The 22224-nt window shown below is 46.8% G+C and overlaps 1 long non-coding RNA gene across 1 annotated transcript; it reads left to right on the top strand.

Annotated features, from left to right (window-relative positions):
• Positions 1 to 13377: 13377 nt before the first annotated feature.
• On the top strand, positions 13378 to 20527 carry LOC144301657 (uncharacterized). The gene is made up of 3 exons (XR_013368396.1): positions 13378 to 13871; positions 13993 to 14071; positions 19719 to 20527. It is a non-coding gene; the product is annotated as an uncharacterized LOC144301657 (long non-coding RNA).
• The last annotated feature ends 1697 nt before the right edge of the window (positions 20528 to 22224 follow it).

The following is a 22224-nucleotide window of genomic DNA, read 5'->3' as shown; positions in this document are numbered from 1 at the left end:
TGTTACATCTTTTTTCAAAACAAAAAGAAATAGAAATAAAAGAAAAAGTCCCTAACCTTAGATTTCATACACATACACAGTGAGCAGTATATACTCTCCAACATGTGACAGTTAAATGGGAATGTGTAATCCAAATGACTTTGGTGGACTCCCCACCTCTACCTGCATGCAAAGAAAAAGATGGAAGCCAGTGGCTACATAGGAGTCTCCATGCAGATGGAAGCATTTCCCTCCTTCATTCTCCAGAATCTGCCCGCCCATTGATGAGGGCTGTTTGGAAGGGCTCATGGGAAGGGACATGACAGGCACTTCAGGAAATAGCAATGACCAGCCAATCACCAAGAGGAATGACCTCATGGCCACCAACTGCCACTGAATCCCACCAAAGCCTGGCCTGGCCAGAGAATATGAAAATTTAGTTCTGCTTTATAGAGATTTCGCCAAAAGTTTGCTTATAAAATTGAAACAAAAGAGAGAGGTTTGAATATTTTAATAAATCACAGAAATGTGGAATTTCAAGGGGCCAATGGAAGGAAAAAATGAGAAAGTGATGTGTCTCGATGATGGAGGAAATAAAATAACAAATAAATAAATAAAATAACAAAATAAAATAAAATAAAATAATCCTGGGATGGATCAGAGCAGAGGACCCTCCATGTCATGAGCAAGGGCGTCCTGTCAAAGTTGTCCACATCTTGTGACTGTCCAGCTTTGCCCATACCAGACATTTCTCCCGTATAATTTATATGATGACATCAAATTTCCTGGTTAGGAAGGAATGAAAACACTATATATTAGCTGTAAGTTACAAGGTCAAAGGAAATTTTTGGACAGATACTTAACTATATTCACTTACGAGAAACGTCTGTTTGTTGTAAAATAAGGTAATCACCTTATAATGAAAAGGAGGATTTCAAAACACTCCCCCCCCCCCCCCGATTTACAGCAGAATGTCTTCAACCAAGTAAGTTCAATCAGCTTTTCCTGATTATATATTTCAGTCAGCTGCCTTAAGCCCTTTCTGGATCAAGGCAGGCTACAATAAATAATATACATTTTAAAGTTAAATCTGGAAAATATCACAGTAAGCCTGCTAGTTAGAGCCTGGACCACATAGGTGTTCCAGAGAACCTAGCAATGGTTGTGTCTGTGCAGCACCCAAAGAGTGGTTGGCAAGTTGTTTTTTTTTTTTAAGATTTTATTTATTTATTTATTCATGAGACACACACACACACACACACAGAGACAGAGAGAGAGAGAGAGAGAGGCAGAGACACAGGCAGAGGGAGAAGCAGGCTCCATGCAGGGAGCCCAATGTGGGACTCAATCCAGGGACTCCAGGATTGTGCCCTGGGCCAAAGGCAGGCACTAAACTGCTGAGGCACCCAGGGATCCCCAGCAAGTTTTTTTAAAAAAGGAAAAAGAGTAAGACCTCCACCAATCCATTTCAGAGCTCAGTTTCTACCTCTGGCTTCCACTGAACCAGGCGGACCCCAAGGGAGTCCTGATAGACTGCTGCAGGTGAGCAGCCACCAGGGCTGCTGAGGCCAGAATGGTCAAGCCCATTCTTCTGCAAACGAAGCATCCTCCTCTCCTGGGACCAGTCTGTGGCCCTCTGTGCAATGTGCTCCCAGGCAGGTAAGGAAAATCTCGGACCTGGCCAGCTTTAGGGGTAAAATTCTGTTGGGAAGTCATGAAACTACCAAACTGATTCCGTGTCACTCCAACGACCAGGTTAGAGTATGCCCGGGAGGGCCATCCGTAGATTGAAGAGCCAGGGGACTGGGTGAGATGCAGGGCATCATGCAGAAGGAAATAATTTGTGTGTTTTCAGCCATGGCCTAAAGCTGGAAGACTCATCCATTGATAAAGGATTACAAACCATGATCAATGGCGCAAAGGAGGCTGTTTCATCCTGATCAAACTATGGCACTCGTAAGGAAACAATAGACGTCAAGCATGGAATTTTGCAGATAGTCCCATGAATTTTCATCTACTTAACCCATGCTTTCCTGCCAAAGTGCTATACCCTATGCCGATCCAACAAAAACACATTTGAGAACACACCCGGTACCTCTTAAACCGATGAAGGAGACAAGAAAGTTGGAACCTTAAGGCTTAAAATAAATGTTGGTCTGTGGAGCCATTAATAAAAAATGGACTGCATTTGGCATGGATTTGTCCCACTGTCTTATTCTGAGTTGAAAACACTAATAAAAAAAATAATGTATCCCTGAATGTAAAAACCATATTACCCCAGTCCTAAAGATTTCTCCTGTCAGGCAACCCCAGGGAGTTGTCAAAAATAAATAAAATCTAAGCTAAAGAGAAAGTTATTGAGAAGGTGGGATATGGTAAGAGCTTTATATGTGGCACTCAGGAATGCTGGGTTGACAGATGTAGCTAATTCTGCAAAAATAACTTCCTATTTGAATAACAAGTAAAAGGTGTTTAAAGAGAGAAAGGTTATATTTTACTTCAGCAAGCACAGCTTTTGGTGAGTGTTACATAAATATTGATTAAAAGCACTGTGTTTGTTTCCTTCACTCTGACAGAAAGAATAGGTCATCGGAGTCTTTCTTCCTTGGCTGGTGTATTAGAGAGATCAGATTTGCCAAGGCTTCTCTGCTATATTCAGGGGAAACCAGGAGTTTAGATTTTATGTTATTTTAATTCAAAAAGTGTGTGTGTTGGGGGGGGGTTGTTGTTAGTGTAGCATCTGGTTTGGCTTTCGTTTTGCAGTGTTTTTAATGAGGACTATCAGCATAGTGATGTTTAGTATATGCAGAGCTCGATGTGTTTCTTTGGGGCCAGATCATATAAGATGAGTAATCTTCCTGGAGGTTGAGTCCCAAGGAAACAGTTGACAGGAGCGTTCTTGCAGCTTCCCAAAGGGCAGTTCACCAGCCAGAAATGGTTCGTGCGAGACCCAGGAGAGAGGTCATGCTGGACAGTCAGAAGGATGCCCAACCCAGAAAACCTGTTATGCTCATGGCTCCCCTGCACAAACCCTTTAGTTGTTCTCTTAGTCTCTGCCTCTAGTGCCTAGTGCCTGCCTGTCAGTCTTTTAATACTTATACTGATAATAGTAGTAATAATAATACTAATGAAAATAATCATACTAGTGGTGTAGCAGCTATCCATTGCTGTATAACAAAGCACCTCAACTCTATTCAGCCTAAAGCAATCAACATTTTACTATAGCACCCAATTTCATGAATCATAAATTCAGACAGGGCTTGGCTGGGCGACCCTTCAGTTGCACGTGGTATTATTGGATGGAGGTCCTTGGTGGCACTCACCTAGTGGGTGGGTGCTCATCTGGAGGGGGTGTGACATCTGGCACCGGGTGCACTGGCAGGGATCGGGGAAGGCTGGACTCAGCTGGACTAGAGACCAGAGCGCCCGCACACAGCCTGTCTCAGGGTAGCCAGTCTTACAGATAGGTCAGGGCTACAAGTGCAAATGTTCCCTTGAATGAGGAAGAAGGGCACAAAATGGTCTGAAGGCTTTATTCGTAGTTCTCACCACAATTGTAGGTATTATCATCATCTCTACTTGCACAGAGAAAGTAGAGGAAACTGAAGAATAGAGAAATTTATTAATGTACCAAAGTCACACATCTCGGAAGCAATAGTGCAGGAATTTGTATCTTTTAAGGTTGAAGTTCAAATAAGAGTGTGAAAGCCCTTTTTAAACTGGGTATTATACAAGACCAATGAATCACTGACCTCTACTTCTGAAACAATAATACATAATATGTTAATTAATTGAATTTAAATTTTTAATTTTTTAAAAGAATTTTTTAAATTTTAAAAGGATAAAAAAGAAAAAATAATTTTAAAAAATTAGAAAAGTAATTTCCTTAGCCTTGTTCTGTAAAGAATTTAAGGTGGTTTTGTCATGACAAGACATATGTGACTCCCACACACCCCTGCTCAACACCCAGCGCACTTCCCATTGCTTTAACCATAAAGCCCATAGCACTTTGCAAGAAAACGGAGGCAACTGTCTTCTTCGGGGTTCCAGGGAAACGTTGCACAGCTGACCCACCTGTGGGGCCATTCCTCAGGGACAGGTAGATAGATGGCCCAGCTGTACCACCATGGGGACTAGACCTGGCAGGGAGAGTCATGGAGGCTTCACAGGCCCATGGAGGGTGTGCTGTGACACCTGAGACAAGTCCTCCTTGCTTCTGCACAGTTTTGCAGTAAGGTCTACCTTGTTTGCTGAGCCTTCCCTGGCTGCCCTACATATAATTTCAACTTCTCATCCTTATATTTTTTCCCTCAGCAATTACCATTCTTTCTCTGTACGGACTGTCCCTTCAGCAGAATGTCAGCTCCATGGGAGCAGATATTCTTTGTCTTTTGCACTTTCCCAGAAGAACACCCAGAACGTAGAAAGGATTCATTAATTAGATGGATTTTCTCACTGTTCACTGAATTGCTCATAGCCACAGCGGTCCAGTGCAGGTGGCCCATAGTTCCAACCATTCAATGGCCACAGGAAGGACTCATTAGTTCAGTGAAGGAGTACATTAATATATGATGATTTCTTATGGTGGTTGGGGTTCAAGGAGAGTCTCCTCCTAAATTTTAAAGCACTTGAGGACACAGGAAGTAGGAGAGGAGAGGTAGGAGGCAGTGGTGTTGGAAATGGTGGTTATGGTCAGGGTTGGGCAGGATGTGAGCAGCACTGAGCTTCCAGATTCTTGCCATCAAAGTGCAGCTTCTAGATCCATAGCATCAGTGTCTCCGGGAGCTAGTGAGTTGTGCCCAAGCCCCGGGGGATTTAGCTGCATTTAAAGTCTGAGAAAAGGGGTTCCTGGGAGACTCAGTGGTTGAGCATTTGCCTTCAGCTCAGGGAGTGATCCCATGGTCCTGGGATCGAGTCCTGCATCGGGCTCCCCATGGGGAGCCTGCTTCTCCTTCTGCCTATGTCTCTGCCTCTCTCTTTGTGTCTCTCAGGAATAAATAAATAAAATCTCTTTAAAAATAAAAAAAAAGTCTAAGAAGCACTGGGTGAAGGTGTCCTCCAGAGGAAGAGTAGGAGGGAGCCATCTGCTCTGGGATCTTTCTTCTCTGAAGTGGGGAGTGCAGGCAGGGCTAGAGCTCAGCCCCTTGGGAAGCCCGGTGGAGAGGGAAGACCTGCCCTGCTCCAGGCTGTGAAGCTGCAGAGCGTAAAGGAAGCAATGAATCCCTTCAGGTTGGGGGGTGGAGGAGACCATGCCAGGGCCCTAGGATGTGGGTACCTAACCTGGCCCCTCACTAGCGTCCTTCATGCCTCCCTCCAGTGCTGCTGAGGCATCTTATGACCATGAGGTGATGAGTTTAAGGAAGAAAATCTAACTTGCTTGAGATAACTCAGCAGAAAAAGAGTCCTCCATGGCCTCACTGAGTCCCACGGGAACAACCCTAGAATTTTCAACTTCCCCTTTCTTGTTATGTGCTGTGATTGACCGCTTGGTTTTGTAAGCCTGTCTTTGATGGGTTTGCCATTACTTGCAGCAGCAAGCAATCCTAACTCATACAATCAATAAACAGTAGGGGGAAATGCTGGCAAAAATGAGACCAGTCGAATATAAGTAATACAGAAGGCAAGGCCTTCAGGTGCTCCAAGTTCTACAGACACGTCGGCCAACAGTGAGAGACATTTGGATCTGGGTCTCAGGCTGGAAACGGCTCAGGCATCTTGCCTGCCACACACCCCATCTGTTCAAATATTGTCAAACAGAGAAATCCTGTGTTGAAAAACTCTAGCACAATGAAACTGCACGTTTTACCTGCTGCAACAGGCAGAGCCATTATTGGAGAATTTCCACTAAGCAAATAAGCCTTCGCATTGCATTTAGTAAGCCATGTGTGCAGTGCACATGAAAAGCTGAGTCACGTGCGTGATTTTGTCTTGTTGATGCGCACATTTTTCAGGGCCCGACAGAGGTGTGTGTGGTTTGGCTCTGTTGAAAAATCCTCTGCCCTTCCCTGTAAGTTTAGAAACAAAAGTGCTCTCTTTCCGTGTCTCTCATCACCCTTCCCTCTGGAGCCTTCCTGTGAGCTGCTTGATTGAGAGCTCTGAATTTCAGAGGGGGGCTCACAGAAACGCGGGGACTGCTGGCACTTCCCTTCCCGTCCATCTACCGTGGGTGTGGGGCACCCTTCGCCCCAGCTCTAGCTTAGAAGCCTCCTCCAGTCCTTCGTTCGTCATTCCTCGTTCCCTTGGGAAGGCGCTGGTGGCTTCCCTGGGCAAGGACAAGCAGCAGATGTCAACTTGCAGTTGAAATCAAAAAGGTGAATCAATCCAGAAGATGTACTCTGTTCCTAAATGTAGCATAGAACCCTAGCCGGGTGGGCAACTCTCAGCGCTATTGACATTTGGGCTGGATCATTCTCTGTCATGGGGAGGCACCTTTATCAGCACCCCAGGCTTCCATCCACTAAGTGCCACTAACACTCCTCTCCCCAGTTGTGACAATCAAGTGTTTCCAGGTTGCTAAATGTCCCCCCGCATGAAGGCAGGGGGTTGCTCACCCCTGGTTGAGAACCACAGATTTAGGAGAAGAGAAAAGTTATAACACAGAAGTTACGAGGTTCATTGAAGCTCACCAACTCATACCAGGGGTGGGGATATGCATTGGGGAGACGTCTTGACATTAGTGACAGTCATGGCCAGGATGTCCAATCAGCTCAGTTTGTAGTGACTGTGGGGGGAAAGTGGAGAAAAGGAGAGGTTGGTCTGCAAGTCCTTTGTGTTTGATGAGAACGTTCCCGTAAGTCCCCGCCCAGTTAGTGTACACCTGATTTTCGATTACTGTCGGTGTGATTGTTGGCATAGGGGAACCAGGTGCTGGTGGAGGAGAGGCTCCCATTCGCTGAAGCCTCTCCTTAGTCTCAGGGATCTGGGAGGCACGTGGGTCCCTACAGGTTAGGGAGGAAGGCCTGGGAGGGGGAATACAGAATACAACAGGCCTGGCCCTGCTCTTTAAAGGGAGCAGATTCCAGTGAGGTCAACACCATTGGAATGCATCTGTTGCCCCATTATTTTATTAACCAACAGGTGTGTGTGCTGAGCTCTGTGTGAGACTGATGTCACTCTAGTGCGGGGACCTAGGCCAAACTGGGGATCCCCGGGAGTTCACAGGCCAGCTGGGGAGCCAGGATACAGAACAGAGGGGAACGCCCTCTGACCTACAGCCCTATGAAGGGCTTGGAGGGCTGGCGCTGGGAGTTTGCAGGGGAGACTTCCTCAAAGCTGGAGGGGGCTGAGCAAAGATCCCTAGAGGAGGTGTGAGCTGAAGTGAACCCCAAAAGCTGCACGGAGCTGGAGAAAGCATGAGTAGACTGGGGATGGGGCAGGGGGGGACCCAGGGTGGGTGGGACACACAGGCCAACGTGGTAATTCATGGTGTCCTTTCCGGATGCAGTGACTCAGCTTGGACGGAGCAGGCTGTCAATAGGGGCGACTGGTGGGAGATGAAGTGGAGGGCGAGGGCAGGGGCGGTGCGGGGGAGCCTTGAGTGCCAGGCCAAGGAGACTGAGGTTCTGATGGGCACTCAAGGGAGGGAATCATGACAGGGGATCTGCACAGGATCAGGGTTTGCAAACACTGAGTGAGTGACCGAGAGAGCGGGGTCTGGGCCAGATGGTGGGGGTCCCACGGGGGCGAGGCCCAAGATCAGCTTACACCAGCCCACTCTCTCCCTGAGGAGCCAGCCCCCTGCCCCTCCATGGCCCCCACACACTCCCTGGTTGTGTTCCTTTCATTTTAATGGCAGTAAACAAAACACCCCTCCACAAAGGCCCAGTGTGTGGAAAGCAAGGGGCTGCACGTTTCTCAGCGTCACACCCCATTTATCCCACGCGAGAACTGCACCCCCATCTGGAAGTGGGGAGCTGGGCAATTATCAAGAGAATGTGATCGATGGAGACAACCAATTGGGAATAATTAGGTCAAAAGCCCCTCTGTTTCCTAAGCACCACTTGGCTGTGGTTGAGTTTCTGCCGGAATCATCTGGAGATCGGCCTGGGCTCTGCAGGCCCCTGGGCATGGAGGTGTGGGCAGGCCTGGGAGCCCACACAGACCTGGGGCCCCCCTGGGTGGGGCCTCTGAAGTCTGGGATGCAGCCAAGAAGCCAACTCCCCCATCAGGAGTCAAGTCCTAGGGATACTTTTAGAAGCTGCCTCCTCTGGGTCCCTGGGCTCTTCAAGCTGCTATGCTAGTGGGAACCAGGCTGGGTTGCTTCTCTGGCCCTTGGTGCTACTCAGGAGCTTTTGGGTTTTCTTATAGCCCCCTCCTGTAGGATGCCATGTGAGGGATGGGCTGGAAGCATGTCTATAGGACAGACACCCAGGATTGTGGCTTCCTTAATCGTCTGGCTCTGTGTTCAGGAGCTTACCCGCAGGAGATGCTTCATTCCAGGGAGGATGTTGGCTCCCCAGCACTCACCCCATCCGCTCTCCAGATGCAGTCTGAGCAGGGTGGGCTCCAGCTGGAATCACTAACCTTGCACAGCTGTCTTTGTCACAACCACACAGAGAAGATTTCCTGCCTGGGAAGGGATTGGCTAGGTAATGCCCTCCTGTGAGCACATGGGCCACCTCACTCAAAACAGTTTTGTTTATAGTCCATAGGCCAAGGTCCTAGAGGCTGGGGTATGAACTTAATTGGAACAGAGTCCCAGCCCTTCCAGAGTGTGGAATGATGTTGGGGACAGATGTGCACACTAAGAAAAAAGCAATGCAAGTTGGCAAGTGTTTCACAGTGGCCCACCTGGGGAGTCAGAATTGGCACCCCAAGAAGGCACCCTGCAGGCTGCCTGAGGACAGGGGACAGGAGCCTTCCTCACAAAGAAGGAGGCATTCTTGAAGGAAGGGCCTAGAACTGCATCCAGGTGGGGAACATCGTGGTGCTGGTAGAAGGTGAGCAGTAAGGGTGAGGGGATCACTTTCCATCTTGGAGTCCCACCACCCAACGTGCAGATTTTCAGGAGAGGCTGTGGGTGGGAGGGACCAGCTCTGACCCATCCTGTGTCCAGCTCCTGGTCCAGGAGGGCATTCTGAGCTGCATCCAAGCTTGCACATATAGGCAAGAGTGGTTCGCCAGGAGAAACAATCCAAGATGGTCCTGGAATCTGGAGGTGGGGTTCTGGTCATGGAGGGATCAGAGGGAGGAGGAGATTTATCCTCCAGGCAGTGATGGCCTGGGGAGCAAGAAGTGGTAAGAGAGTGGGCAGCTCGTGGGCTACAGTAACAGGAAAGCCCAGGGACTCAGGAGTCAAGGGACATTGATGGGTGACAATGGCCTGCCTCTTCCCTGGGGGTCTTCCCTCCCAGGATGGCTGTTGGTGTGGCTATCTTTCACTGAGCAAGAGTTGCTTTACTAAGGACCTAAGTCGCTTTACTAAGTCACTTTACATTAAGAGGATTCACAACCCCATGAGGCAGGTGATCTTTCCTCATTTTCCAGATGAGGAAACCAAGGCCCGGACACTCCAAGCTCCTCTCAGGAAGGCTGCATGGCTCTAAGGTCCCCTTGATGCACACATGTCCCTGCTGGAACTACTGGCTGCTCCTCTGGATATGTTATCAAACTCATTAAAAAAATAATAAAACCAGTAAACTCAGTGTTCTTGAAAATGTCATGTTACCCTTTCCAGGAACTGTGACGAATCCAGGTAGGGCCTTAAAACCAGGGCTAGGACCCACCTCAACTGCCAGGCGATGCTGCCCTCCACCCTGACCCCCAGCGACACTTATGGGTATTAACATGACTTAGTCTCCCCTTGGCCAGGGCAGAGGAGGAAAATCAAGTTTGCAGCCAAATAACCAGCTGGGTTGGAGATGCAATAAAGAGTATCGTACTTATTCAGTTTTAAAATTATTTCTGGGACACTTGGGTGGCTCAGTGGTTGAGCATCTGCCTTTGGCTCAGGGCATGATCCCGGGGTCCTGGGATCGAGTCCAGCATTGGGTTCCCCCGCAGGGAGCCAGCTTCTCCCTCTGCCTGTGTCTCTGCCTCTCTCTCTGTGTCTCTCATGAATAAATAAATAAAATCTTTAAAAAATAATAAGATTATTTCTTAGTCTTGATACTACATTCACATACATCAGTAATCAAAAGGACATAGGAAAGTATAGAGTGAACGCTCTTGCCTTCCTCCTGCTCCCTCCCTACTCCCTCTCTTCTCATGTGTCTTTCCAGAGTTTCTTCAGAAAGCATCATTTACTGACTTTCCATACTCACTATCAAGGCGGTCTATCACCTACTCAGGAAACCCAATGTGTTTAGTGAACGTTGAATATACTCTTTAACTCAAAAAATTCTCTCTCCGTGGACCAGGACATGGGCTTGGCACTGGCCGCCAGGCCCAGGCTCTGGCCCACCGACAAAAAAAAAAAAAAAAAAAAAAAAAAAAATTCTCTCAGCCACCCAAAGGAGCTTTAAAATCTTTTCCAAAGAATCTTTGCTCTGAGGGAAGAACATTAACTTCATACCTTCGTTCATCACACACATTGAAGGGAGATCTAAACTCTTGTTCTTAGAAATGTAATCTATCATCTAGGAAGAGACTGTTTCTTTGGCTTCGAAACACTGCTGTTTTGTCTAACAGCCAGAAAATCCATTAATAAAGCCCAAGGGCTCCCTTGCATTTGGAACTGCCCTTGTTGTAACAAGATCCCCAAATACCCAGTTTTCTTCCCCAAGATAGACTCTCCTGTCACTGGGGTAGTCATTGGGACTGGTCCTATTTGAGTCACTGAAGAGTCACCAGAATAGAGGGAGGCACAAGGGCTCATGAGTCGAGAAATTGGAGATTGCTCTTTCCTATAAAGTGAAATGAGCAGAATCTCTCCTCTCTTCATCTTTACAGGCTTGGCACTCTCTCAGCAAGAGGTAGTAATAAAATATTCTCAAAACAGGGCCAGTTCCTGAGAGTTTATAAACGACACATCAGAGAAGAGTGCATTCCTTCGGGAGGTTCTGGGTTTTTAATGAGTAGCAGGGTGCTCTAAGGAACTTGTAGGGAGTGAGGAACCGCCAATCTTGCCAGCAGCCAAGACTTGGAGGCAGTAGTGACCGGCGGAGCAGATGAAGCACCATCTGCCTCCCTTGTGGGGTAGAAGTTAGGAAGAGCCCAGGAGACCCCGCTGGAAAAATGGAAAGGGAGTCCACCTTGCTTTGTTCAGGGACTCCAATAGGAAAGCTTCTGGCCTTTTAGATTCCTTAACCTTGTAGGCCAGGGGCTGGCAAACTCTGACTTCTGGGCCAATCTGGCCCGCTGCATGTTTTTATCAATAAAGTTTTATTGGAACAGAGCCATATCCATTCACTTATGTATGAAGTAGCTGCAGCAGAGACCCCCGGATGGCCTGCAAAGTCCCAAATATTTGCCATCTGACTCTTTACAGAAAAAGTTTGCTGACCCCTGTTGTAGGCAATAAAAGGGACATCACCTGTAAAGGCAAGATAATGAGGCATTTTCCTGGGCTGTGTGATTGATTACCTGAGGAGCACTGAGAACAGGGGATATGGAGGTGATTTCCCTTCTGCAGACTCCCCAGCTGGACTGTCTGGAGGCATCTCCAGTCCTGGCTTGTGGCTGTGAACTTTACCTGGACGGGGCAGGAGATGGGCATTACGGGGATGGAGGTGGGAGTTAGAAGAGGGGCACCGGGGCTGCCTCAAGGACACCTGGTATCAAGGTTTTGGTGTAAGTAGGTCCTGTGCAATATTTTTATTTGCTAAGTCTGTCAACCCTCATTTAATGAGAGTACATGTTTTGTGGATTGGACACCAAACTTGATTAATTTGTGCTCCCGTTTGTGCTCAGACCTGTTTTGTCTCCAGCAGAAATGCGACAGATAGGGCACCTGGGTGGCTCAGTGGTTGAGCGTCTGCTTTCGGCTCAGGTCATGATCCCCGGGTCCTGAGATCGGGATCCCTGCAGGGAGCCTGCTTCTCCCTCTGCCTGTGTCTCTCCTGTGTCTCTGCCTCTCTCTGTCTCTCTCATGAATGAATGAATGAATAAATAAATAAATAAATAAATTCTAAGAAAGAAAGAAAGAAAAAGAAAGAAGAAAGAAAGAAAGAAAGAAAGAAAGAAAGAAAGAAAGAAAGAAAGAAAGAAAGAAAGAAAGAAAGATGATTACAAGTGTGTGGCTTTTAACCCCGGCTACCTAGGGGTTCTCAGAAGATGGGGCTCTTAATGCCAAAGCCTCAGGCCAGGCCAGCCACGGACCATCCCCAAACAGCTCCTCCTCATCCAGCCAGTAACCTCAGTGTCACTCTGAGGGGACTGGTCCTGTCCATAGCCACCTGGGGTGCGGTGGGGCCTCGAAGGGTCTTTACCCCCTGCCTGGCTCAGGAGGAGGCGGCTTCTTCAGCAAAGAGGGGTTTCTGTGCTAGCCCAGCTCTGCTCCAGGAGGGAATTAAGCTGATGGACCGCCCATGGTGGGTCCCCCCACCGTGAAGAGCATCCTATGCTGCTGCCACACCCCAGTCTGATGATACAATACTACATGAGTCCTCCTAACCATCAGGGTGCACATACGGGTTTCTGCTGGAGGTGGAGAAGAGAGGAATAGAGCGAGAGAGGATGGGAAATGGGAGAAGCAAAGAGCCTTGAAGCGTGGGGGGTGGGGGTGGGTAGAAAGCTGTCCTTGCACCATGGGCAGCCTTGAGAACCCGTCTGAGCTGCGATGCTCTCAAAACACCGATGCGGTGATTTCTGTCCCAGTGAAGATCTCTTGGTTATGTACAAAGCAAAAAATGGAGTCTTTCCTTGATTTATCCAGTGGTTGCATTCCTGGAAAATACGGTGCAAAATTCACCTTACACTCATATGGAGTTAGTTTCTAGGCTCGGATATGCAGGAGTAGGTTTTCATGTACCTGAAGAATGCGTGGGACAAAAGACAATTTTCTGTTGAGAGCCACTGTTCTGTGCCTGCCAGGTCCCTGCCTGCTGTAGCCTGGAGGCCAGGAGTCACCTCTTCCCTCCACCCTAGGGTGCCAATCAAAAACACCTTCTCCAATCTCCAAAGCAGCCCCTAGGGGGCAGTACCGCCCCTGCTGAGAACCAAGATCTACTGGCTCCTAATTCTGGTGCCAGGCCCCGGGCCAGGCTGGGAGCACAAATGAATCAGGTTTGGTGCCCAATCCACAAAACATGTACTCTCATTAAATGAGGGTTGACAGACTTAGCAAATAAAAATATCGCATGGGACGTACACCAAAAATTATTGGTTGTCTATTTGAAATTCAAATTCAACTAGATGCCCAATATTTCATCTGGCAACCAAACTGATGATACAGAGATCATGGGGACATGACGACAGTGCTAGTATAGGGACCAAGGGGACTCAGAGGAGAGAACGGAGGCTGCAGGAACGGAGACTTGGTGACCTTTTCTGGCACTGATGAGGCCTGGGCCTTTTGCTGAGTCCTACATACATAATTGCTCCGTGAATGCCCACCTAAGCCAAGGGTGCACATTGCTATCCCCGGCTGGCCACTGAGGCCACTGAGATACTTAGAGATCATGTGACTTCTCCAAACACACATTCAGTAAGGGCAAGGGAGCGGATGCAGACATAGTTCTCCCCATGACCAGCTGTGGGAACCCCTACACCCTGGGATTGGACGAGGCTGGTGGGGAAAGGCAGGTGTGGAAGGAGTCATGGTGGGAAAACCTACAACTGGATGTGGCCTCCTCACAGGAGAACTGAGTGTCAGAAGCCTGGTTTAGGATTGGGATTTAGGGAGAATGGGCTTAGAAACGGCTGCAGAAGCTACCTGGAGTGTGAGAAGAAAAATGCTTTCAAGTGTCGTTGCACCGAGGAGTACAGATCCTTGGAGGAGAAAAGGATCCAAGGTGTGTACTTGGTCTGAGAGGAGGGGTGCAGGCCTCCCCTTGGGAAGTGCCTCCAGCCCGGCCCTGCACGTTCAGCTTCCCGGCCCTATCACCACCTCCTTACCAACCCCTTCCTCTGCAGGAACGAGGCCAGGACATGCTCTGGAGATGCTGTGGAATGAGCGTGAACGTGAGCACTGTTCAGGAAGCCATGCCCCGGGGTAAGGTTTATCCCCTTCAGGACTTGGGGCTCCTGGGTTTACAGCTGGCTCCTCTCAGATGGGGTGGTCTCCTATCCGTGGGGTTCACGAGGGCAGTCAGTGGAGTCCCCAGTGGCCTGTCTTCAGGACGGGGAGGAGAAGCCCCTGCTAATGCCCGGTCACACAGGCAGAGAGGACAGGGAAGTTGCTGGAATCAGCAGGCCTCATTCTTAGCTTAGGTGTGTTCTTATTTGTACTCGGCTTAACTGCATCGGCCTTCAGTGAAACTCGGATGTCATATATTTGGGGGATGAGTTCACATTTAGTTCTGGAATGTTCTCTCAAATAACAGGAGCAGAGAACGTGTTTGGGGACCCGCTGCGTGGTAACTGCTTCCCCGCGTGAGGGCTGGCGGCTGAGATTGCTGCTGTGAGCAATTGAGTGGGACACTCAGGAGACTGTGTTCTGTCCCTGTGAGAACCCCACAGCCTCAGAGTGGGACAAGGAACTCAGAGGACATTACTCCCAATGCCCAGGGGGGAAGAGTAAGGAAAAAAAATCCAAAAAGGAAAGCCTAAGGGAGCTGGAGCTGCAGCAAAAGCCTCTGTTGGTCTCTTTAGAATGTTCAAGGGAAAAGCCAGCTGGGTTTGCCAAAAGCCTGGGTGTAGACATACAATAGATTTTTTACAAAATAATACCAACCTTTCCCCAACTATAAAAATATTTTTAAAGTATATACTAGGGGCACCTGAATGGATCAGTTGGTTAGCAACCGACTCTTGGTTTCAGCTCAGGTCATGATCTCAGGGTCGTGAGATGGAGTCTTGCATGAGACTCCGTGCTCAGCGCCGAGTCTGCTTGAGATCCTTTCTCCTTCCCTCTGCTCCTCACCTTAATCACATGCTCTCTCTCTCAAATAAATAAATAATAAATAAATAAATAAATAAATAAATAAATAAATAAATAAAATATTTAAAGTATATGCCAACTTTACATTGTGCTTACTAAAGACAATTTAGAAAAAATATAGGAGTAAATCACAGTGATTGAAAATCATGCATTGTCTTGCTACCTAAACTTTTTTTTTAAGTAAAAGGAATAACTTAAACCATTTAATAATTGAAACTTCTAAGGATTGCCAGTTCAGTCAGCCCTCTGTTTATGAGGAGAAAAGAGTCATTTGTCATTAATATATAGGTGACTGGAATAAACAGAGATATAAAGCTGGTTTTAAAAGATTCTTGAGAAAAAAAAAAAAGATTCTTGAGAGCACAGAGGCCTTCTCTTCATCTTACTTACCTCTGAATTTCCTTGTTAGGCCCTGGTTTTTCATAGATGGCCTAAAGGTAAACTTTGCTTCAGTTTTTGTTGAAATAGCTAAAAAAGAATGAGGTTGGGGTGCCTGGGTGGCTCAGTCAGTTAAGTGTCTGCCTTTGGCTCAGGTCATGGTCTTGGAGTCCTGGGTTTGAGCCCCACGTCTAGCTCTCTGCTCAGCAAGGAGCCTGCTTCTTCAACTCTGTCTCTGCCTCTCCCCCTCACTCGTGCTTTCGTTCTCTCAAATAAATAAATAAAAACTAAAAAAAAAAAAAGAATAAGGTCTTGCTATATGGATCCTAATACAAACCTAGATATTTCAAAAGTAGACCTAAAGTTGCCCATAACCAGAGTGGAAAGAGTAGGGAAAGAAACAGAAGCTGTCATCTCCCAGCTTGGCCAAATTATAACCAATGGGCAGGACATTTAAACATCTGACCCTCAGTTTCCCCATCAGTGTCTCACCTGAGGATATCCATTAGAACCACCCTACTGAGCTTTTTAAGATACACATGTGCTGTCCTCACCCTGGGGGCCTCCGGCAATTGTGGCATTCGGGGAGACAGACGAATCTTTGGTATTTTTAAAAAGCCTCCCAGGCAGTGATGTGCTGGAATGGCTTATTTATCTTCTTTTCTTTCTTTCTTTCTTTCTTTCTTTCTTTCTTTCTTTCTTTCTTTCTTTCTTTCTTTCTTTCTTTCTTTCTTTCTTCCTTTCCTTCCTTCTTCTTCTTCTTTCTTTCTTTCTTTCTTTCTTTCTTTCTTTCTTTCTTTCTTTTCTTTCTTTCTTTCTCTCTCTCTTTCTTTCTTTATTTTTTCTTCCTTTCTTTCATTTTTAAAGATTTATTTATTCATGAGAGACACAGACAGAGAGAGGCAGAGACATAGGCAGAGGGAGAAGTAGGCTCCTCACAGGGAATCTGATGTGGGATTCGATCCTGGATCCCAGGATCACAACCTGAGCCAAAGACAGGCACCCAACAGCTCAGCCACCCAGGCATCCCTGGAGTGGCTTATTTCTAACTCGAACCAGTCTTTAAACTTTTGGAAATTTTGTGAGCTTCACTGTTGCACAGTCATTATTAAAAATCAAAATATATCAACTTACAATTAAATAAATTATATTTAAAACAAACGTGATGAATCTTCAAACCCATCACTTCCTCATTGTTTCAGGACATTCTATAGCTGGCCCGTGAACAACATGGGTTTGAACTGTGTGGGTCTACTTATACACGGTTTTTTTTCAATAAATATATTGGAAACTTTTTTGGAGATTTGTGACAATTTAAAAAAAAAGTTGCAGACAAACCACATGGCCTAGAAATACCAAAAAAGAAAAAAAAAGGCAAGAAAAAGTTAAGTGTTATTGTAAGAATACAGTATATAATACAGGTAACACAAAATATGGGTTAGTTGGCTGTTGATGTCATCAGTGAGGCTTCGGTCAACAGTAGGCTTTCCATAGTTAGGTTTTTAGGAGTCAAAAATTATACTCGGCTTTTCTACTGCACAGGGAGGGGTGCCCCTGACCTACCCCATTACCTATGCTCAGTAGTAGTTGAGTGGAAACAGTATAAACCAGCAGCAAGCAACTTTACATCTTCCCAGCTCCCCTTTCGTGAGTCACATTGTAGCTTGACATCAACTACTGTGGGAATATTTACACCGCAGAGATGGGCAGACACTACAAATCAGGGTTATTTCCCCCCTGGAGATCCAGTTGTTCTACACTCCCCAGCCTGACACCATCCCCAGCCTGACATAGGGTTAATTCTGAACCACCACTGACAACAGTGGTCCTAGGTTCATTTTTGAAGACTTTGATCTGAAGGTTGATCTGGGTTTAAAGCTTCCCTGGCCTGATATGCTAGCGCCTCCTGGGGGCACTGGCTTTGTGGCTCCCCTGTCTCTCTCTCTGCACGTTTCTTTTAAAAGAGACATGTTTGCTTTGTTCTCTCCAGTGCTGAAGAAGCAGGTGTGTTTGTGCAGGTCTTTTAGGTAGCTTTAAAGTAAATAGGCTTGATAAAATCTTTCCTTTTCTCTTTTCTCCATTCTTCTGTACTTGTATCGATTCAGGTCTTTCCACAGGCACCGAGTATGCTGGCTGTGTTTGTACATTTCTGCAAATAGATAATCCTGGAAGCCTGTTCTATAGAAACAGGCTCTGTGACGATGAACTGGGGCCGAGGGGGTGGCCAGCTACTTCCTCTCCTTTGAGATTCTTGGTGTTTGGAAGATTTTCACTTAAATTCGCTTCCACAACTTGGCCTGGCTCCTTTATGGCCTTATTTGGAATGCATACCAGCTATTGTAGGGGAAACAATAAGGGAGAGAAATCAATTCACTCTTTGGCCTTTTATGGAAAGTTCAAACTTGCCTTGGGTTGGGCACTCTCCTTTTCAGCCTCAGATATATATTTTTTGGCACATAGGGAATGAGGCTGACGTGAATGGATGGTGTGTCAAGTGCTGAGAACCTAATGGGTGCGAAGGGTGGGCCCTGCAGGGCTCTGTCTGGGGCGCCCGATACATGGCACCCTCTTCCCTCCCCTCCCCTGAATCAATTCAGAACTGAAATGAGGGAGGGAGGCGTCCCTCATCAGGGGCCTCCTTTATAACTGATATAAAGATCACCTTTATAACTGATAAAGTCTATGTTGAAAGATGTGGCTTATATCTGTAGGCAAATAAACTCCCTAATTCTGAAGATTAAATTTAGGCGAGTGTATGTGGTGGATGTGGGCATGCCTCCCCACCTCCCCAGAGAGCCCTCCTGGAGGTACAGCTCACTCCTAATAGTAAACTAAGAAGCTGGGGCCTCTCACTGCTCATGTCTGGCTTCTTCTTTCCAATGTACCAATCAAGAAGGAGGAAGTGATGGACAGAGGGAGCCAGTGTTGTGTTAATGTTCCCCTCTCCGGGAGCCAGGATTTGTGTTAATGCACTCCCTCATCCTGAGGGGCCTGGCCTGGCCAACAGATACTGCTAGCACATGCCCTTGCCCGTAGTGGCTCTGGAAAATTCCTTTATTTGAAAGCTGAGCCCTGCTTGTATTAGGCCAGATTTATAGAATGGAAAAAGGAGACCCATGGTCATTTCAGAGTGCTGTGGGGAGGAAAAGGGGATACAGTAAAGTTGGCTATATCTACAAAGTCAAAAATTCTTTATCCAAAATTATTGTACGGAGTTGAGTAATATCTCCGCAAAATTCATGACTACCTGTAACCTTGGAATGTGGCCTGATTTAGAAATAGGGTCCTTGTACATGTGATCAAGTTAAGAGAAGATCATCTTTGGGGCTCCTGGCTGGCTCAGTTGGTTGACCATCTGATTTTTTATCTCAGCTCAGGTCTTGATCTCAGTGTCATAAGTTCAAGCACCATGTTGGAGTCTACTTAAAATAGAAAAAAAATATATCAACCTGGATTAGGGTGGGTCTTAAATCCAATATGACAGGTGTATTATGAGAGAAGGAACACAGAGACACACAGACACAGACACAGGGAGAATGCCACGTGAGTATGAAGGCAGAGACCGGAACACTGTCATCAATGCCAAGCAATGCCAAGGATTGCTGGCAAACAGCAGGAACCAGAAGAGGCAAGCAAGGATTCTCAGCTTGAGCCTTCTGAGAGGCAAGGTCCAGCATGTGGCCACCTAGTTGGCCCCTCCAGGCAAGGGATGGTACAGTCTCTGTGGTGGCATGAAGATGAAGGAACGTAAAACCCAGGGGTGTTGTTGGATACGGAGTGGTGGCATGGGGTGGGTTGTCCTATGGCCTAATGTCTAGTGAAGCTTGCAGCCTTTCCAGTCTGTCAACCACAATTTGTCTGCAGAAACAGCTAGGTTGCACCTGGGTTGCTGTGATGAGTTCCCAGGCATGCCTCACAGGTTATTCAGGACCTTTGGGGTGGCTTTCCCTGAGTTCCACGTGTGATCAGAAGGGCTCTCCCCCTCCCTCCAGCCCAGCATCTCGCACTCTCCTCCCAGGCTTTGCAGGAGGGAAACTTTGCTGAGATTCCATTAGCTCCTCCACAGCACAGAAGGGCTGGGAAGGGGCTGTGGAGGGTGGTCCCATGTGGACCAAGCAGGTTTGGAGATCACTGGACAGTTGTCACAGGATGCCCTTGTATCCTTCCAGATGCTGCTGGGTATCTGACTGTTCATTCAAGGCCTTGGCCAGGTACTCTCCTGTCATCCTTGACATTAAGGATTGCTGGGGTCGGAGACCTGAGCTGCAGGTCTTGCTATGTCATTACCAAGTTTAATTTTCCAGGTGATGGAATGTTCTGGAAAGAGAAGCTTCCATTTCTAGAGATTTAAGACCCTTTCCCTGCAACTGGTTTGTTGTAGGTAGAAGCTGTGTCAAGTTCCTGGTCTGAGGCAAAGCAGTGTCTATTGGGTCAACAGTGGGACACGCTGGTGGGCTGATGAGTTGCTTCACGGAAGCCAGACCTCGTGTGGACACAAGGAAGAGATTAGCAGACTGAATTTGACCTTGGACATTTGCCTTCTCAGCCCTCAGTGCTGGCCTGACTCTCAGCTCAGCTCTCTCCTTTCTTCTCTGGGGAGTCAGTGCCTACCCTTGGCATCTGTTTTCCCTCCTACCTCCTGACCACTGAGATAGGAGCCATTTATCAATTCCCCTCCACAGAGTGTCCGATTCTATTGCTAAAATATTACCATTCTCAGCTGAATAGATTTCCTTGGCAGGTTCTGGCCTCTTTTGGTTAAAGGGGGAAAGTCGCATTTTTCTACCTAATCCTGTTGTGAAATGTTCCCCTTCGTTCGACATGTTCATTCAGATAACACCTCTCGGCCTTCCCATTTCTCACTCCTAATCTTTTATTTCTCTTTTCCAAGATTTATAACTTACATATGCATCTGTCTCTCTCTTTAAATTTATTGCAGTGCCTCCTTCTCTTTCCTATCACACCTTTGCATCTGCCCCACCTGCTCGTCATGAGTCCTTGGTGGAGCTCAGAGGCACTGGTGCGTGCTCTGCTATACCCTCCTCTCCTTGGCCCTGTACAATCCATCATTCGATCAAAATGCACCACCTTCTAAAATGTCTTCAATCTAGGATGCCTGGGTGGCTCAGCGGTTTAGCGCCTGCCTTTGGCCTGGGGTGTGATCCTGGAGTCCCAGGATCGAGTCTCATATCGGGCTCCCTGCATGGACCCTGCTTCTCCCTCAGCCTGTGTCTCTCCCTCTCTCTCTGTGTCTCTCATGAATAAATAAATAAAATCTTTAAAAAAAATAAAATGTCTTCAATCTGCTCAAAGACGATGTGCATTTTCATTTTCACAACTTCTGGAATGGATTGAAAACAAAGCAGATTCAAACCTTCGTGAAAGAAAAACCACTTGCTTTTCCTGCATCTCTAATCAAGGGCATTAATTTAAAACAACAAATATATGAAGTAGGAATGATGTTGGTATAGTGTCCTTTTTGAGGACTTTTTCATTAGACTGATCCCAGTGGCCTCACCATTAGTGGGGAAGGTTGGCATAGCAGGTGGACAGGATACGTAAACATGGCATAGCTCAGGATTCAGGTGTGTGGTTCTTCTACTCCATAGGCACCTATCCTAAATGAGTCAGCCAAACCCAGATCTCTCCCCTTGTTTCTGGCTGTGTGTTTTGAGTTGATTTAATAAATCATGTGATTCGAGCATCTTGACTTGGTCTGCAGGTCTTTCTGCTCCATGGCAGCCTGCCTGGTGGGGCACTTGGAGACGAGCACTGCATCAAATACAGGATCATCCAAAGGGCTGAGACTGCAGACATTGCACTGATGTTTCCATTATGCTCTGTGGATTCTGGTAGGGAGTTCTCAGAGAAACAGAACCAACAGGACGTGTATTTATATATTGTGATGGTTAATTTTATGTGTCAACTTGACTGGGCTAAGGGATGCTCAGTAAAGCATTGAGCTGGTAAAACATTATTCTAGGGGTTTCTGTGAAGAGATTAAAATTTGAATTGGTAGACAGAGTAAAGACTGAGTAAAGATCACTCTCATCAGTGCAGGGGGGCACCACCGAATCTGTTGAGTGCCCAAATGGAACAAAAAAAGCAGAGGAAGGGCAAAATTTGCTTTCTGTTGGAGCTGGGCTGCCCATCTTCTCCTGCCCTTGGACAGTGGCACTCCTGGTTCTCAGGTCTTTGGAGACATAATCATACTTACACCATCAGTTCCTCTGCTTCTCAGATTTTCCAGCTTAGGCTGGAACCACACCACTGGCTTTCCTGGATCTCCAGCTTATAGATGACAGATTTTAGGATTTCTCAGTTTCCATAATCTCATGAGTCAATTCCTATAATAAATCTTCTATATATTCTTCTATATCCTATTGGTTCTATTTCTCTGGAGAATCTTGACTAGTGCATAGATAGATGATAAATAGATAGATAGAAAGATAGGTAGACAGATAGATAATCTAAGGAATTGGCTTACATGATTATGGAGTCTGGTAAGTCTAAAATCTGTAAACCAGCAGCCTGGAGGCTTAGGGACTGCTGATGTTGCACATGAAGTCTGAAGGCCATCTTGCTTGGGAGAGGTTGGTGTTTTTGTTCTCTCCAGGCCTTCAGCTGGGTGAGGGCCACCCACGTTATGGAGGCTAATCTGCTTTACCTTCAAAGTCCAACAATTTAAATGTAAATCTCACCCAAAACTATCCTCACAGAAGTATCCAGGATACATTTGACCAAATATCTGGGCACTGTGGCCCAGCCAAATTGACACATAAAATTAACCATCATAGGAGGAGCATTTGCAAATGTGCTAGCACCCAATAAAAATGCTCTGTGTTGAAATGGGTTTAGGAAAGGCTGGGTTAAGCAGGATTATGCAG

Source organism: Canis aureus, chromosome 30 (assembly GCF_053574225.1).
Source record: "Canis aureus isolate CA01 chromosome 30, VMU_Caureus_v.1.0, whole genome shotgun sequence".
NCBI lineage: Eukaryota > Metazoa > Chordata > Mammalia > Carnivora > Canidae > Canis > Canis aureus.
This window is presented reverse-complemented; position numbering and strand designations above follow the sequence as displayed.